The sequence below is a fragment of the Podarcis erhardii genome (genome assembly GCF_964252035.2).
Source record: "Podarcis erhardii genome assembly, chromosome: 1".
Taxonomy (NCBI): Eukaryota; Metazoa; Chordata; class Lepidosauria; order Squamata; family Lacertidae; genus Podarcis; species Podarcis erhardii.
This window is the reverse complement of record NC_138497.1, coordinates 54092849-54112021: the sequence shown is the minus strand read 5'-3', so window position 1 is coordinate 54112021 and position 19173 is coordinate 54092849. Positions and strand designations below refer to the sequence as shown.

Here is a 19173-nt window from a genome sequence, read left to right as displayed (position 1 = left end):
GACCCTGGAAACCGGTGCAGTTTCCCTTCCCTCCCTTGACCAGAGCAGAAAACAGTCACGTCGTTGGTAGGGCCTGTAGTGCAGCGCTTTCCCAAGGCTGGGGCTGCATACGTCTTTTTGAGGGAAGGGAAGGGAAGGGAAGGGAACTCCAGGCTGAGGTAACTTGCTGGTCGATATCACTTCTTAGCGCGGGGCAGCATGTGACCATATAATTTCATAGGCGCCCTTTCAAGAAAAGGAGGAAGAAAGGTGAAGTAAAAGAGAGGCAGGCCGAGTCACGTTCTCCCCTCACCCTGCAGAAATCAAAGGGGTCTGTAAAGCTCGACTGAGATGTGATAATCTTTAGCACTGCTTCCTGTTTCATTGAAGTATAGCCGAATTTAAAAAGAATAACCCTCAGCAGAGACCTGGGTGTTCTCCCCACTCTTCCATCTTTGGCCCAAAGGAATTTCTTGCCTCTAGGCAGTTTCTAAAGGCCTTCAGCTAATGTTTGGGAGTGGGGTAGGTCAAAGGGGTTTCTCAAAGGGAGTGACAACATTTTAAAAATCAGGCAGGTAAGGGAGTTTATGCTGTATTTCCCCCCCTGGTTGAAATGGAAATGAAACTAGCCATTCAATTAGCTGCTAAGGCTTCTCCCTTTGAAACAGAAGATATCCAAAGCAAATTATACTGTTTTACCCTTTCTCAGCTTCGCGTGCAACTTTAAAGCGTCAATTTCAGTACCAACGACTTGTTACATATCTGAAATAAACCCAGATTTCCCTTCATTGTATGTAAGAAGTGCAGTTGAAGACTGTGACCCACAACTCAGATAAGACAATGAAAGACGATTCAGCCCAACTATAGTCCTAGGACTGCAGTTTAACTGGGCTGGTATGAACGGTTTGGCTTCCCACCTCACAATTACGTACTTATAATGCTGCTTCATGTTCTTATACTGCAGGAAGACTGTTCACATCTGGTGGAGGAGGGTTTTTTGAATACGTTGACAAGGATGAGCAGACACATGCTCACTGGATAGGCTTAGGTTAAGGCAACCAAAAAGTGGCAACTTAGAAAGTGGTTTGGTCCATAACGTGCAGTTCTTTTCTTTCCCATTTACCTTTTGCATTAACCCAGAGCTCGTGTGTATGGGCTGCAGACCTCTCTGGCCCACAGTTATATTGATACTTCTCAATTAAACAAATGTGATGTTCCCGTGGACGAGACAGCAGCCATGAAGGTTGCTGCACTAAGCGGTGCCTCCTTTATCTGCTGACCTTTATGTAGCTTCAAGTCTACCATTAAGCAGTGGTTAGAGGTGATTCACTTAAGGCAAGAAGAAAGGTCAACAGGGTTGACTTTGCCCTAGTGTGACCAAGAAGCGAGTGAAGACCACAAAAACAATCTACCGTTTGTCTTAAATTCCTGAGAAGGTTGTTGTTTATGTATGGATTCATAGGAAGGATATATCCAGGGAGGAGATTCAGGCCTGTTTTCACATTCTCTGGTGACTGAGAAATTTAAGCATTCGATTCCATCCTGTCCATCAATCTAAAATAAACAGAATGAGAAACAACAAGCTCATTATGGATTTATAAAAGTCCATAGTTGAAAAGCTGCCCCCCCCCCAAATGTATTCCAGCCAGCTACGTTTTATGTCTTAAAGTAAGCGTTTTCAAGATCTCTTTCTATTAGAAGACCATTTCTGGAAGACAATTTTGGCCTGTAATTGCATAGGAAGCCATTATCCTATAATGCACACTTTTTTGTAAGTGCGAGAATGTTCTTCAGAAAGGTGCTAGTACGATTTGGTGGCATCACAGACAGGGTGCTGTTTTTTCCATTGTCTTGGGCCAGGCCTTTCTTTATGCCACACATTGCCTTACAGCTCTTACATCATCCCTCACTGTGTTTTAAATAAATATTTAGGTACAGAAATGCTGGAAGGGTTCAATATCATACCATATCAGTCCTGTGCATGTCTGTTTGAAAAAATTTCCTACTGATCTGAATGAGGCGAACAATCTCAAGTACATGTGTGCAGGGCTGCAACATTAGTATGAGACAGAAAGGCAACATCTCTCAGCCAGGAGGGGTCCTAAGGATAGGAATGGGGTGTGAATTGCAGTAAATAAATATATTTAGTTCATCCTTCTGCCCAAGTTGGGCGTAAACAGTTTTAAAGTGTTAATATACTGGGGTTTGACAACAGACGTAATGTCTAAATAGTGAATATCATTAAAGCTGCAAACATGAACACACTCTCTAGTGAGGAAACCCCACTGGACACAGTAGAATTTACTTCTGAGTAAGCATCCATAAGATATACTGAAGGCAGCCCTGTTTAGGGAAGTTTTTCATGACTGATGCTTTAATGTATTTTTAATCTTTTGTTGGAAGCTGCCCCAGGGTAGCTGGGGAAAACCAGCCAGATGGGCGGGGTATAAATAATAAATTATTATTATTATACTAGGATCATAGAACTGTAGAGTTGAAAGGGGCCATAAGGGTCATGTAGTCCAACCCCCTGCAATATATGAATCTTTTGCCCAACGTGGGGCTCGAACCCACAACTCTGAGGTTAAGAGTCTCATGCTGTTCCGGATGAGCTACCCAAGCTGGCAGTATATGAGTTATTTTGTCTGTGTTTGTACTCATTGAGTCTGCATATAGCCATACCTGCAAATAGGAATGGATGTGAGTCTTTCTGCTGCTGTGGAGTGAGCTCCACTACTCCAACGTATCCTTCAAATGACATACACAAGGCCTCAAAATCAAATGACGGTTGCCTTTTTTCCCCTTTGCCCTTTCCCCCTTTCGGTGCTTCACTCTCTTTGGTGTACCAACCCACCTTCTTTCATTTCTCCCCACCCCCTTGTGGTTTTTATCTGACAGACTGTCCATCATTTTATTTCCTTAGTTTTTGAAAACCATAACATGATTTTGGGTTTTTCTAACGCTTGAAAAAACTGTTCAAGAAAGCAAGTTGGCTGGGGAGACTTTGAAGCTTTGTGACTGGTCATCAGAGTTCTGTACATTCGAAGAACAAGATTCTCTTGATTTTGAGCTGGGTGGGTTGTGTGTCTCCCAAATATAATTAAGTGTCCTTCTACAGCAGATACTCTGTTTCAAATATGCATATCAGGGACAGATACAATGCTGTCATCATTGCCCATGAATCTTTGCATCCCAGTTTGTCACAGCCCTCCTCAACCACCCATATCTTGTTCAGTTCCTATTTCATTAGTCCAAATATTTCCTATAGGTCAGACCTAAATCATACCCTTGTTATAGGTAGGAGTTCACTAGCAATCACCTTAAAACAATCTCCATCTAGAGATTAAAGTTTTCCCACATTGCACTGTTGTGCCCTATGTCTCACATGGAAACACATTGATTATAGGCATTCATAAATTACTATTTATTATTTAAATTATGGGAATTGGTTGGGAGGTCATTTTGCTCTTTGGTCATTTTCAGCATCTTTGCATCCCTACTGAATAGTTAACAAAACAACTATGCCTTCCCACCCGACTCCACCAATTTCAGAAAAACCCAAAGAGTAGTAAATTTGGGGGCTGTTAAATTGCAAGTTGGCTATCTCACTTACATCCCCCCTCATCCAGTGCCGGATTTACGTATAAGCTAAACAAGCTATAGTTTAGGGCTCCACTCTCTTGGGGGTTGTCCCCCCCCAAAAAAAAAAATTAAAGGAAAAAAAACCTGGATGTACATTTCCAAAATATAAGATAAAAAACAAATAAAATAAAACTTACATACAGCATCAGTGGCAAATGGCTTTAGATACCTATAGCATATATAGAAAGCATATATTCAGCACAAAAAACAGCAACAATTTGTCGTTGACAAAGGACAGCTGGACACATAAAGGGCCCCATTACCTTCAGTAGCTTAGGGCCTCATCAAACCTAAATCCGGCCCTGCCCTTATCATATAAAAGCTAATTATTTTTGGTGTTTGTATGTGTGCACATTACAAATATATTTGTTGTCTATACAAAAGTGTAATTCGACAGGTTTGCAACTGCCTGTCACACAGGGACCCTCCCTGTATCAAGAGCAAAAACTGTTGCTCTTTATGTAGAGGTCACTGCATAGGTTAGGAAGGAAGTTCTAGACCCCCTCCATTTTGTTATAGCAGAATCGTGACCTGGGAGGAGTCAGAGAGGAGCTCAGGCTCCTTCCAGTAACTAATACTGCCTCCTTAGGGAAGCCCAATTGCCACTTTGTGAACGGTGGGTCTCCGTTTCCGAGCCGGTGATTCCCATCATATGGAACGTCATGCTATTCTGCTGACTCACTTGGGGAAGAGGGACGAACAAAGCTTTCTGCAAAATGAGATGAAACAACAACGACAACAAAAATCCTATTTAGCTATCGCTAGCGGCATCCAACGGTTGCCAGCATTGAAAGAGGGTCTTCTGTTTCTGTTATTACTGCAAATCATCATGTTTTAAATACCACATCTATTCTAGGGCCAGTACTGCAAAGGCCACTTACTGGTTTCAACTAATGGTCACAGATATGAGACATCTTTAAATGCAATTTTTTTTGCTGCAGGTAGCTTAATACCTGGCTACAGAAGGTTGGAAAATGGACTGAGCATATCCTAGACAAGAGACTGCAGGTCTACAAAGATATCTTACGCTGGCTTTTTATTTTACATTTTTATATGGAGACCATAGCCCTGCCTGAGAAAGGAGAGACCTAGGGCCTCTTGTGTAAATGTAACCTAGAGTCAAAGTGAGGAAATTGTACAACATATTAATTAAAGGAAACAATAGCCTTGTTCCAATCTGGATAGACAGACAGACAGACATATACGCAGCAGGGCTTGTTGATTAAATAAAATTTTTGTTGAGATCATTTCAGTAACTTGTCTCAACTTCAGCCTCTCAAAGTTGGCTAATGCAAGGCACTCCAGAGATAAATAGAAATTTCAGTTATATATTTTAGGGTCACTGCCCTTGCATTCTGGAAGCCTTGTTTATATATTTAATTTCATATTAATATTCTTGAAGAAGGTGATCTAGTAGCCTGGCACAACTTTGCTCTTTTCACATGGTTTTAGGATGGACGTAGGCTGAGATCATATTATTGCTCTAAAATGGCCATCAGATTTCTGTGCCGTCAGAAAAACTTTAAGGGTCACGTTGATCTGTATCCACATTTCCACACACAGCGATAATTGTGCAACATCATTAGAAACTGTTGCACCCCCCATTTTCCAGATATCTGGCAAATGAGATTTCCTTTTGTTTTTTGCCTTAAATTTACATTCCAGCTTTTCACTTCATCCAGAGCTTCCCAGTGTTTCGGTAGTTTTGAAGAACTCATTGTTCTCTTCATTATTTCTGTTTCAACCAATGTGGAGAGAGAAACTTTCTCCCATGAAGAGGCATAATCCCTTTCCACACGCAAGTCATACTTTGCTGCTGGTCTCTTTGTGTACTTGAGACTGGCACGGAAATGGATGTAGAAGGCCTTTCTCAGGACACAGAAGGGAAAAACAATTGGTGAGCATGCTCTCTCTTTTCTTGAGGTTAAAAAAGCACACCACAGGTTTCTTTTCTGAGCAGCAGGACCAAGTAACTTTAGTAGTTACAGGATTGTGGTGAGATGGGAGAAATTGCCTAGATTCTGCAACACGAAAAAAACATGTGACCATATATGTGGTGGTGGTGACAGGTTTTACACTGCTTAGAGCTTTCTTTTATCAGGAGTTTAATTATGCAAAAGTGTGGGAGTGCGCTTTGTCTGTATTTGTGTTGTTCCTTTGCACAACAAGGATTCCCCCCCAAGCCGAAATTAGTTGCATCTCTTTACACACAATCATCCTACTCGCATATCCTGCTTACAGGCAAATCCAGGTATGAGGAGTTCTACTTAATCTGCTCAAAAAGTGTATAGCCAGTTTTATTCCTTTGGGGTAGGCTGCAGCTCAGCAATCTGATACTCTAACCACTACTCCATGCCTGCTCTCAGTATACAGTCCTGGGGCCGCTGTATAAAAGAATGTTACATTTTAAACAACCCTCTTGCTATGGGAACTTTTTGATAGAGAGTCATTCAGAGCATGAGTCTGGTTATGACATAGCATAGAGAGCTAAACAACAAGAGCATAGAAGTTTGTTTTCATCCTATAGAAAGGAAGTGTCCTTTGAAGCATTAGGTGTATGATCCTTCATTCAATAGTACTGAGAGCCCTTATTGAAGTGATTGCATCATCTGGGGAAGCAATGGAAAATGAGACCAATTAAGCAGCCAACCTGTTATTTCCCCACAACACTCAGAATATGTCAGCATTGTTAATTTCGGAGAAATATCTTGGGCACCGAACAAAAAGTGCAAATACCAACATGCTTTATTGGCATGGTAAAATTATCACCTGTGGTGTCAGTCCTGTTGCCTTCTGACTGTGCCTTTAAATCCTTACAACATTGCTGCTGTCTCCCCTTCCTTTAAACAATGTACTGACGTCAGCTAAAGTCTATCTATGCAACAATATAGACAAATAAGATGAAAGTTCTGTGACCAAACTTGTGATAGATTAACAAATTATTCCAAGCTGTTGTAGCTTGAGACCTGGTACTGATGTTGGACCAGCAAAATACCCATCATTGTGCTGAATGTGTATATGGAAGAAAGACTTGTATATTGCAAGGACTCCTGGGGGTGCAGCACGTCTTAGTGTGGTCTGTGCGCACAAGATGAACTCCTTGTGAGGGCCAGGGCAGCCCATTGTCAGGATGGAAGGAAGCTTTTGCCTACAACACAAGTATCAAGTTACTGTTCCATACTACATTTGGGGACATGGTTTTAATGGAGCTAAAACTTCTCCCTACCCCCATATTGTCTCATATTGGAGTAGGAAATTGGGAGGATTTGCGTTGGAACGGAACGCAAAATATTTATGGAAAGAATCCTGCTTCCCTGTGAGGGCCATTGTTTTGATAACACAGTCATCATAGCCAAGAAGAACTGAGTTCATAAACCATAGAGGTGGAAGGGATCATTATGGCCATCTAGTCCAGCTCCTGCAATGCAGGAATCTCAACTGGATCACACACGACAGGTGGCCACCCAACATCCACTTAAAAACGTTCAAGGAAGGAGAGCCCACCACCTTTTGTGGCAGTCGGCTCCACTGCCAAACAACTGTATAGCTTCATCCTCTGTTGTGTTTGAGTAGAATGCGATTGAACTTTGGGAACTGCCTTTTAAACAGATACAGATATGTAGATAACATGATGCATGATAACAACACAAGAGCTCAACCTTCAGAGGTGGCCCTGTCGCAAGGGAAAATGAGGCAGCCACCTCCAAGGCAGTAAGGCAGCAGAATGGGTGGTAGATTGTTCGAGCACACGGGACACAATCTGTCAGGGAAGTTCTCTCATGCAAGTGCCTCTGAAGGGAATAGGAGCTGGGCAAATTCTGCATGGTTGCTGTTCATCTCATTGATGCCTGCACAAGGCAACTTCCCTCTTCATTGTGCCCTGTATTAAACAGTGGCTTCTTGGATCAGCCTTAGGTGTTGTAGTGTGGAAGCCTGCCCTTGAAAATATAGCTTGGGTCAAAACAGGGAGCAAATACCGTTTATTATTATTATTATTATTATTATTATTATTATTATTATTATTATTTTATTTATTACCTGCTCTTCCCCCCTTAGGTCCTGAGGCAGGTAACGACATTACAGCACAACATTACAACACAATATTAAAAAGAGATAAAAGCAACTTACAATTAGAAAAGCAAAACTGGGCCTAAAAATATGATGGTTAAACACATGTTCCTTGCCTGGATTGCTGCCCAAAATTGCTACCCGTTATGATGAAGTAACATACACAGAAATACGCACATGTTTATGCACATGTTTATAATATAATATACAGATAAATTATTTATAGACAAAAGTATAGCACTCAGAATAAAGCTGCTCATTTGTACCTGCAGGTATATTTATTTGAATTCAGTTTATTTATTGCAAAAATGTTTCCAAGTTCCCCTCCTTACTAGCATCAATATATAGACATGAAGGACCAAACTTTTATACTGGACGTCATGTCATCCTAGTTTTCAGCTCAAGCAAATCTGCAGAAACTAAGACCAGCACTTAGCACAATCAACCTATATGCAAAACATATACGACTTGGTATGCTTCTTTTTGTTTTATTTTCATTCTCCTGAAAAAGAGCAAGCAAGCTATATGTACTATCCAACAAAAGAAACTCTTTGGGCTCTTTTAAAAGGCTGACATTAAAACCATTTTCTTTTCTCATTAACAATTTGCCCAATTTGATAGCATGCATTCACTTTCCGTTGGAAAAAAGAAAAAGAGAAGTGAACAAAATTAAAATCAAGAAGCAAAAACAAAAACAAAAAAACCACAAAAACATTCACTGGGCAAGTAGAGAGAGAGAGAGGAAGAAAGAAAGAAAGAAAGAAAGAAAGAAAGAAAGAAAGAAAGAAAGAATAAGAATCAAAATGTTGGCTGAATACATAAGATCTGCTTACCTATTGTAAATGCACATAATGGACAAAATTCACCAGAAATGTCCCTCTGTTTTCCTTTCTTACTTTTTAGTTATCTCTCTCCATACACAATTCACACATTAGTTTTCTGTTATTCTCAAGGGCAAGATTATATAACTATTTCTCTATCAGCCCAATTACAACATATCTACCATTCATAAATATATGTTATAATAATCTAATCTGGATAATAAGGGAGAGCTGCTAATGGGTCACAGCTATACAGTAAGTGACTAGACTTTGAAACTTTATGAAACAGGAGGCTAAACTTGATTGAGCAACCACTTCTGTGGTTCAAGCCTCAATGAAAGAGAAAAGAACTGTTCGAGGAGCCTTTGCATTACAAACAGGGGATACCATATGACATCACTGCAGTGACAGGAATTTTAGAATGATTGTTTCTTTAATCCAGGAAAGGTTTCCATATGTAAAAGTAGGCTCCTGGCTAAAGGTTTCACAGATATTTGTTAGATGTGTGCTATACGTGCAAACAGGTGCTGGGCGGGGGGAATGCTTGTTTGTTGGTTTGTTTTTTAAAAAAACACAATTCAGCATCCGGGCCTGTGCACATGATGAGCTTAATAATAATAATAATAATAAAACAACAACAACAACTTTATTATTTATACCCCGCCCATCTGGCTGGGTCTCCCCAGCCACTCTGGGTGGCTCCCAATAGAGGACTAAAAACAGAATAAAACTTCAAACATTAAAAACTTCCCATAACAGCTACCGTATTTTTTGCTCTATAACACGCACCCGACCATAACACGCATATAGTTTTTAGAGGAGGAAAATCCGTAGGCATGCCACCCGTAGGCATTCCCTCCATAACACACACAGACATTTCCCCTTACTTTTTAGGAGGAAAAAAGTGAGTGTTATGGTGCAAAAAATACGGTAAGTAGATTCATGCTCTCACATCCCTCAGTAGATGGTTGTTCAGTTCCAATAGTGACAGTATGTGTTGGAGGAGTGAAGAGGCATTTTTCCCAAGCCATGCTGCTCTCCTACTGTAGAAAATAGGGATGGAACTGATTGCACCAACCATAGCCTGTTAGGGCACAAGGAGTTGAAGCATCTTCATGTTCTAGCCATGAGCCGATATCCAAGAGATAGAGTTAAACATAGCTAACTCTCTCCTAGATTGTGGTCATAGTCTCTCTCTCCCCCGCCCCCTTATTTTATTTATATATTATACATTTATTTACATTTTATACTTTCTTTTTTATTTTGACGAAGTAATAATCACAAATAAATAAGAATAAAAATGTGCACTCCACCACCAAGACTATTCCATTGCAACTATCCAGCCTCTCAAAATTTCAACACCTCTCGCAATGGTTTGACCCCTTTCCATTCTAACAGTACAAATTCTACAAACACCCTCCATATCTCCTCAAAATCATTCCTCCTGAATATTCCCCGTCTTACCTTAATGGCACATTTAAATTTATCATGAATAGCTATATTCCACACCTCTTTATACCATTCTTCCATTTCGTATTCTGGTCATGGTCATATTTTTGCCATATTTTATCTATGTATATCATAATGCTCATAATGGTGTTAAAATCAGGCCTATTTAAAGTATATCTAATAATAATAATAATTGCGCATCAATTTTGCTTAATGGCATGCAAAAAAACCCAGAGTGACAAGTCTCTTTCAGAATAGTTTACACACAACACAACACAACAAAGAAATAAAAGTGGGCACAAAATTAAGCAAATTCAGGTACATATATGCCAACATGAACGTGGTTATGAAAAACATAATTCTCTCTGGTAGGTTTAAAAATGGGGGGGCTGGAGGAATATATGTACGTTATTGTTTCAGCTCCCTGGAGTACGCAGAAAAATTATGGTGATCTCCTAAATAGGCAACTTTGAATTTTGAACATGTTCAGTATTATTTTGTGGGAATGCCCTAATATATACGTTTAGTGAGGAAGCTAGCCAATGGAACTATTTCATTTCATGGGACATATGTATTTTAAAAAGTTAATGAATGATATATATATTAAAACATATTTGCATAATACTAAAATCTCATTGCAGATGCAATTGAGGGATACTAAAGTTGGGGCCTACTTTTTGTTAATATAGGATAATTCACAATATTATATACACACACACACACACACACAGACACACACACAATTAAAGCATATATTATTAGAAGGCATATCTATCTTTAATCTTTTGTTTAACTTGAGCGGGGAATTTGGAATATAAGATATTGACTTTTATCTCTATACATTTATTTCTAAAATTTCTTTGCTGCCCCTTCAATATAAATAAGCCCCAGGACAGCTAAAATAGGACACTAGAACCAAAAGGCTTAAAATGAACAGGTTCAAATCTCATCATCATTTACACACACACACACACACACACACACACACACAATTGTATTGGATTTCAGTTGTGCACTGTCCGCTTCAGCTGCTTTTGCTTTATTGCTGGAATGATACTGAGGAATCAGTATAAAAGGAGAAAAGTCTTCTAATTTGGAGCAGTCTTCCATTTTAGCCGCACAGATTAATCAAAGGTGAAAATCTTGATAAGAGATTAACACTACAGTTGATTAATGTTGATTAATGCTGCAATCCTCTGCATTTCCATTCAGAAGTTAGTCCAACTGTATTCCATGGGATACTCTCTCAGGAAAGCATGAGAAGGACTGGAGCCTGGCAGTGCAACCCTGGCCACATTTACTTGTGAGCAAGTCCCTCTGCATTCAGTGGGACTTACTCCCCAGTAAGTATGTGTAAGATTGAAGCCTAAATAATTTAAGGCCTGCTGATGAATATCTTAGTTACCAATATGCCAATAGCACATACAAATCAGCAGCCATATACACTTGCAGAACCATGACATCTGAGCTGAGCTTAACCATGTTTATCCAGAGCTATTAACTTCCTTGGGGGGGGGGATTACTTCCTAATAAATGCCCCTAAGATGGCAGCCTATGGCAGTGGGCCAGAGAGCCATACAGTAGGCACATATTATTATTATTATTATTATTATTATTATTATTATTATTATTATTATTAGAATTTATATACCTCCCTATACCCAGAGGTCTCAGGGCGGTTCACAGAATAAAATCAAAATATAAAACCACGAAATACATAATCAAAATACAAGTAACAACCCAATAATCCTCCCACTAAAAAAACCCTCCCACATTTTAAAAGGGCATAGGATATATACAGTAGCACATTTTGCATCTTTTACAGCAGGCCACCATGCCACCTCACAAACAGATCTGGAAGGTCCCGTCCTGTTTCACAATTGATTTGCCATGTGGCATAGAGTGTCAAGATGGCCTTGGAAATGTGGAACAAGTGGTGTGGTTCTTTGGATCTCAACCCTTACAGTCTTTCTTGTTCCTTTTACCCCTCATACATCAAGAGACTTATTTTATTTTTTTGGTCATATCCTATTATAAAGTTGTAGAGATGGGAGATGAAAGCTTATATGTAGTTGCCTTCCAAGGAACTTTTGTTATGGGGTGGCTATATAAATGCAAATAAATAAAGACTTGCTCATTCTTGCCGCCAAATTAGCTTGGTGGCACTGGCTACTATATTCTTAAGGGACTTCTCTTCCACTATATCCTATTGCAAACTTAGATTCAGCTGAGAAAGCGTCTATGTACATCATTTCTCATGAGCAAAATAGCAAGAGGGCCTAGAGACATGCTAAGTGGTTGTGTCTCCCTCCTGCTGTGGAATTCCCTTCTTCATAAGGTTCTCTAAAGCAAAAGATCGCCCAGACCCTTGTTCTGAGGTCAGGCAAAAAATGAATTGTTAGTGACAGGTAAATATTAATCTTATTAGTTTTTTTAATGTTATTTAATTTCAACATATGTTATTACCTTTTCTTCTTGCAACATAGCTGAATGATATAGATTTAATTAGCAATCTTTTCTGCTTATACCATTATAACCTACCCTCATCCCTTCTAGGAAAGGCGGCTTATGCTATGATATAAATATCTTTACGGAGCGGGACGGTTACATGCTCAGGAAACTGACAAAACAATTATTCTGTGGCTTAACCAATATTGAGGCTCACGAGACCCAAACACTGTATTATTTGAACAACATCAGCCCTCTCATTTTAAAAAATGCCAAATAGAATTAATGTTCATTATATACATACACCGGTATTATGTACGTAGCTATCTACTGATATTCAGAAAATTTCGAGATTTCTCAGGGCTATAGACAAGCATCAGACTGAGACCACCAAGCTAGGTAATTCTTTTAGCTACTCTGCAGCAGGAAAAAGAAAGCAAACTTCTTGGTGCCTGGCTGCCCCTTGGCAGTGTATCTGAACCCCGGCGAGTTCCAGAAGGGACTTGCTCCACAGTTGAGAAGGCAGCTTCACGGAGCCGAACTGCTGAGAGAACCTAATGAGTTGTTTTTAAGTTTATTTATATGCCACTTTCCCATCCATAATGCCCCCAAAGGAGCTCACAAGAGCAGCAAAACGCAAACATCAATATTACCGTACAGCAAAGATATTTAAAATGTGGCAATATGTTAACAAAGCAGAATAGGCAACATGCAAATTTCTGAAACTGGCCTGGAACCACCCTTCTGTGTCAAACCACCTGCACGTTACTTGTATCTGTGATTCCCACTGTGATTCTCGTGATAGCCACTGCTGCTGCCCTGTTACAAAATAGTATTTAAGCCCTGTCTCAATATCTGAATTGTCTCCCCTGCCCTGAAGACTGATTCAGTTTGCATTGTTTCAGCAAGGAAAGAATAGTCATTCAGATTCATTTTAAGCAAACTGGATTAGGAATGGAGGCTTAGGTTAGAGAATGAGGTTTGGTTCTACCCCTTAGTTTGGATTTTGTTGTGTCTTTCCATGCAATTAATTTATAATATGTTTGTAATAACAATGTAAAAGGAGGTGACAAAGCACTGAAAGAAGAGAAAGCTAGCTGGTGGGGGGGGTGTTCTCTAAAAAGTTTCCCAGCATTTATTCAAATATAGCAATTACAAATTATGTTGATAAATAAAAATATCACTATCAAAGAACAACATTACACTTGACTATACTGCTAAATTTTCTATTCTTGTCACTGTAACAACAGTCCATTTACTTTTAAATCTAATTAATTTTCTCTGATCCTGATACTGTCTGTTAGTTTTACCATTCCAGCCCTGTATCAAAAAGAACATGGAACTCAAGATTTAATCCATGTAAAAAACCCCCCACAAATTTCCTCCCATTAGTCTTGCATAAGCCGTAACAGCCAATATAAGTTTTCAATACTTCTATTCAATAAAGATTTTTGGGGTGCCCATAGGGACCACAGACCCAGTCATTATTTTATTAATATACAAGCACTTTTGACCAAAAATGATGAATCAGATAGGCCTGCAACCAGATATCACAATAATTGGCTTTTGGGCTTCTACATCTCCATCAGGTCTCTGTTTCAGATATCATCCAACTATATCAGATTAAATATGTTGTATGCAATTTTGTAGCATTTAAAAAAAAATATTAGCACAGCAAGGTGCTGCTGGGTCTTTGGACCAGATGTATTTCCACGTTGTCCCTGAAAGTTGTTGGACTGTTATCCCCTCCCCCCCAACATAACAAACCTTAATTCCCACATAGCATTTGTTTTGAGTATTGCTGTACTACATTTACAAGAAAGTGAGAGAATAGGGTCTGAGAAGGACACAGGAAACAGTTTTCCTGCTGAAACTAAACTAGTCTGGACCTATATGCTGTCTCGGAGGGAACAGAGTATCTAACGGACAAGTAAAACTGCCCTGCCAGATAACACCTAAAAAATGGAATCAGATTCTGCCAGGTTTACCCACCAGGTTCCACTCTGATTTCATCCCTGATCTGTTATTTGTTGTTGTTTGGTAACATTAAGTTAACCTTATTTATTTATTTATATGTATTTATAAACCACTTAATATTTCTAAGCAGTGCACTTTATTTACCTTAAACATAGCAGCCCCTAGGAGGAGGCTGACACATGGCCTGCATTTTTTAGCCCTGCAGCACTGTGATCTTGGCAAAAATACACCCACTCGCCTGAATATGGGATCCACCCCATTGACATAATGTCAGTTTTGTTCCTTGGCTGAGCAGCTAAGCTGTTGTTAGTACCAGTAGCAGCTTACCTTCAGCGGAGAATCACAGCTTGGGGTGGAGTCACCAAAAGTGTGGGGTTTTTTTTTTTTTAAAAAAAAAAGCTTTTAAGACCTCACCCATTTGCCATACTCAGTTCCAAATACCCTCCCCCCCCCCAACCCTCAGGCTATTATTATTAAAGAAAAAGGTTTTATAGAGATTTGTAGAGTTGGACGGTATGCTGAGCGTCGTCTAGACCAACCCCGATGCAATGCAGAAGGCCTATTAAATATCTACATGCATTTCGTGTCTTGTCCAGCTTAGTTCTTAGTTTTAGCTTTGACCTTGATCTGGAAAATTCTATACAGTACTTACCAGCCATATTTTCTAGGATGACCTACTGGGCTATGCCCTGTGTCTAGCTATAATCTATCAAGGTCTGATCTCCCTCTTCCTTCTCTGCATTGACAGGTTCACTCAGGAAACTTGTATTTTTAAGAATCAGATATTAGTAGCCCTAGATGGGAGATTCGCACGCATCAATATGTATGTAGCTCCTCATGAAGAGTGAATGTGACATGCAATTCATTCATTATTTTTATAAAAAGGTAAATGTGTGGTATGCAATGGTATAGGTCTTAAGAATAGCATACTAACTAAAGAACTTTTAAAAATATGCTTATGATAATGCCCCTAATCTGAAGCCCTTTCCACATGTTATACGTCTGTAAGAACATAAGAAGATCCCTGCGGGATCAGACCAATGGCCCATCTGCTCCAGCATCCTGTTCTCACAGTGGCCAACTCACAGTGGCCAACCACTTCTTCCTATTTGTGGTTTCTGTTATTCAGAAGCATACGAGTTGTGTAGCATGTGAGTGTGTGGTGGCATTGTCCCCTCAACAATGGGTCTTCATTAGAAAGCATGAGCAGAGCCCATCCTGTACACCCAAGGGCTTTGTTCAGACATCCTAAGGAACACGTATAGGCTGGAGGTGGAATCTTCACTATATCACAAATCCACGCGTGCCTTCATTCTTGATACACATAACATCTGAAAAGTGCTTGGAAGAAATTCAGATCAATGTGAACATTGGACACCCCATTCTTTAAAAAAAACAAAACCCCTCCTTTATTAATTACCACACCTGGTTGCTATTATTTAACGTGACACATCTTCATCTCCAGGGTAGGCCTGAGACCTACCATACTTTAGTCCCAGGAGTCTCCAAATTTTATTTTCAACGTGAAAACAATATTCAGTTACTGTATGAGATGCCATTTATTTGTGTTTGAAAGGGTTTTGATTGGTGTCGAACTCTGAAGAAGTGTAGTTATCGTAGACAAAATTGTTCCAGACAATACATGTGCAGAGTCATATATTTAAGGATTATATTTCAAATAATGTGGAACTCTTTGGAACTCCCTGCCTAGAGAAGTTAGACTGGCATGCTCCTTCTTGTCCTCCCACTGGCAGTTGAAGACCTCCTTGTTCCAACAGACTCTGGGGAAATGACTGTTTTTAATGAGGGGGCTGGTGCCATGCTGTTTTTGTTGTGATTGTCTATACATGCACACACACACACACACACACACACACACACACACAGAGTTTTAATTCTATTAATGTTTCATTGTTTTTAATGACTGTTTCCCTCCCTATGGTTTTAGCTGTTCTTATTTTATCTGTAAGGTTCCTTGAGTCCCTGTCACAGAAAAAGGTGGGGGATAATAATAATGATGATGATGATGATGATGTTGATGATGTTATTACTGTTAGTATTATTTTCTGACTGCTGCTCAGTCAACAGAAAATCAGATTTCCACTGAACAATCTTCAGAATACGACCTCTTCAGAGATACAATAACATAGAGACTGGGGAGGGGGTTGCTTTGTTTTTGTATTTAAAAAGCATCTCTGAAGCTGAGACATTATGTTTCAGCACTCAGGAAAATTAATATGGCTGAGCTGTAATAATCCTTTGGAAACCAGGGTCTGTCATGGATACCCTAACAGATGTGAGCACTAAACCTCCTGCAACATGCTACGGTATATCTCTATGCATAATACGTGCATTTTAACCTCACGTGTTGTTCAGGACCAATACACCTTATTTCATGTTTTGAAACTCGGGTTCTGTAGACCTCTAATAGAGCAAAATGGGTTATATGTTGCAATCACTTCTTATGGAAAATTAAATTTCATTTATTTCCAGTTACAAAGAGTTTAGTTAAAATATTATTCCCTTCCCATCTTGGGTTTATCAAGAAACTGGGTTGGGAGCTTTCGTTTCCCTTCATAGGGCCAAGCAAGAGTGCTATAAGTCTTGACCAAAGGCATCCTTTCTTTGTGTTTCTTGGGCATTTGAGTTCAGTCTGCATTAGTAGAACCACCAGCATCCAGATTCAGGTGGGGACAATGCAAATAGCACCAAGAACAATTCTTATTTGCAGTGGAATCCTCCTAACCATGTCAACTCAGAAGCAAGTTTTATTGAATTCACTGGGTCATATTCCTAGTGAAATGGGGTTTGGATTATAGCCTGGTAATGCTTAATTTTTGTAGTAGATGAAGTTGATATCATCACAAACTAACTTGGAAAAGTGACCTTGTGCCAGCGTTACAGTGCCTTTGGGGGAAAGAATTGTGCCAGAGGCATGACCTGTTGCTTCTGTTGGTAGATGATCTGGTTTTTCCAAATCTTGATTGCAATGAGTAGCCAGCTTCCTAGGAATTGTCAGAATGCTGGGCTTTGACTGTGGAGCAGAGAATCCAAATCCAGCCATAAAGCTCATGGGGTGACCTTGGACTGATCACTTTGTGTCAGCCTAACCTAAGGCCCGGGGGCCGGATGCGACCCAATCACCTTTTCAATCCAGCCCGCGGACAGTCTGGGAATCAGTGTGTTTTTACATGAGTAGAATGTGTCCTGTTATTTAAAATGCATCTCTGGGTTATTTGTGGGGCATAGGAATTTGCTCATTCCCCCCCAAAAAAGTAGTCTGACCCACCACAAGGTCTGAGCGATGGTGGACCGGCCCATGACTGAAAAAAGGTTGCTGACCCCTAGTCTAACCTATTTCACAGGGCTGTTGTGAGAAGTAACTGGAGTAACCTGAATACATGTATGCCATCCTTTGTAAGTGGGGGAATGATGGGTTACAAATGTTAACAACAGGTGCAGCTGCAACCAACAAACATGGGGAAGAAGTGACTGCTACCAGATTATGCCGCTCTTTACCTGACGTGAAATGCACAACATGGCATGAAGTTTGGAGCTTTCCTCCCTTTGACAATCTGTAGCCAATGAATTGGAATGGGATTGCAGAAATGCCGAGCACAACGTAGTCATATCACACATTTATTTTATTTGGACATTATCAAGCAAGGGCATAGAAACGCTAGTCAGCAAATACCACACATCCTCTGCAACATTAAATTAGTCCCTGGTAAGTCTTAGGCAAAGCCACTCCATTTGAACAAACTGCAAATTTGGAGGTGTAAACTAAGCTGTGGCACTCCCTCTCCACAGACGTGTATCTGGCACTTTCATTTTACAGCTTCCGGCAATTGCTGAAGATGCACCACTTTTCTCTGGCTTTCAGCACTTGAGTTGTAGATTGCTAGGCCCCACCTTATTTTTGTGATTATAAGATGTTTTAAACTGTTTTTAATGTTGTGTTTTAAAGTTGTAAGCACTCTGGGACCTTAGCATGAAGGGCAGGTAAATAATAATAATAATAATAATAATAATAATAATAATAATAATAGGAGGAGGACTAAAAACACAAGCTAGATAACTGACAAGCCAGATTATTCTGAATTCCATGTGATAAAAAGAGAAAAAAAGAGGGGGATTCTTTCATGTCAGGACCTCTGTTCCTGTGCTGTGCTCAACAGTACAATAGTTTGTAGATTCCTGAAAGAAATGGCATGATTATTGTAACCACTGCATGGTTGACCTTTTAAGGTGTTGCTGCCCAGTGCAGCCACTGATTGGCCTGTTTGAATTGTCCTTTTGGTGGGGAAATCCTCCCTGTTATCCTAAACCATGGGAAATTCCCCACAAGCAGCCAAGTGGCAGGGATCAAGGCCAGAGCACAGGGGACCTCAAATGTCGCCCCTTGGGAAAGCGGTGAGTGACCATGGTCACCTATGAAATCATTAAAACAATTTCAAATGCTCGCTTCCTCCCTCCTCTGCCCCCAGGTGAGCCCAACTCATTTATTTATGTGTGTGCAGTGCCATTTATTTCAACCAAACAAAAATCAGGGCCTTTCTAGGGACTATCTGTTTGAATGATAGAAAAACAAAATGGTCATATTTTTCTTTCTTCTTTTCCAAACCAAAACCGTTCAGCAGGTTAATTTTATAAATAGAATCAGCAAATGTTCCACTTCTTAAAGCAATCCCAAATCTAACTGCAGACATGATATTGACAATCACCCAGATCCATAGGTCCAAGTGCAATAGCTAGTAATAGCTAGGGTTGCCATATTTCAAAAAGTGAA

General features: G+C 39.9%; 1 protein-coding gene across 4 annotated transcripts in view; it reads left to right on the top strand.

The window, feature by feature from the left end:
* LOC309327394 (uncharacterized protein) overlaps positions 1 to 19173 on the top strand; it is a 105275-nt gene that overhangs the window by 24384 nt on the left and 61718 nt on the right. The window lies entirely within an intron of this gene.